Below are 483 nucleotides of genomic sequence, written 5' to 3'. Positions count from 1 at the left end.
TCTCCCAGTGTGTTTTATTCTATGAATATGCAAACTTTGGTAGTTCTGCACATGCTTCATGTGAGTTTTTGTGAATGTACGTCAGGCTGCGTCAATAGCGCTCGCTTGGCCCAGGGCCTCTGGATGGGTGTCCCCTCCCCCACCAGTGACCCCCTCCCCATTGTGACCAAGAGTCTCCTCCCTCCAGGGTCTAGCGCCCACCTGGGTCCTCAATGTGGGGTCCCACTTCCCTTTTGTAAATGACCTGGACTCCATCTGGGAGCATGAGACTTAGGACAGGTAGCCAAACACTGCCCCTGGCACGTGTGTGTGCACGCGCCCATGCGTGTGTGCATGTGTTTCAAGAAACAGGACAAAAGGAGCCCGGTACTAGGTTACTCTTCGGACATGTCCAGTTCTTATGGAGCGATCACCAGGCTGGGCGATGACCGACTCCCACGTCCACTGTGTCCATATATGTGCTCGGGAGCTCGCTGTCAACAC

The sequence above is a fragment of the Rhinolophus sinicus genome, chromosome 13 (genome assembly GCF_057876585.1).
Source record: "Rhinolophus sinicus isolate RSI-liver-muscle chromosome 13, RSI-T2T, whole genome shotgun sequence".
NCBI classification, from domain to species: domain Eukaryota; kingdom Metazoa; phylum Chordata; class Mammalia; order Chiroptera; family Rhinolophidae; genus Rhinolophus; species Rhinolophus sinicus.
The sequence above is the reverse complement of the archived record's forward strand: the minus strand, read 5'-3'. Positions refer to the sequence as shown.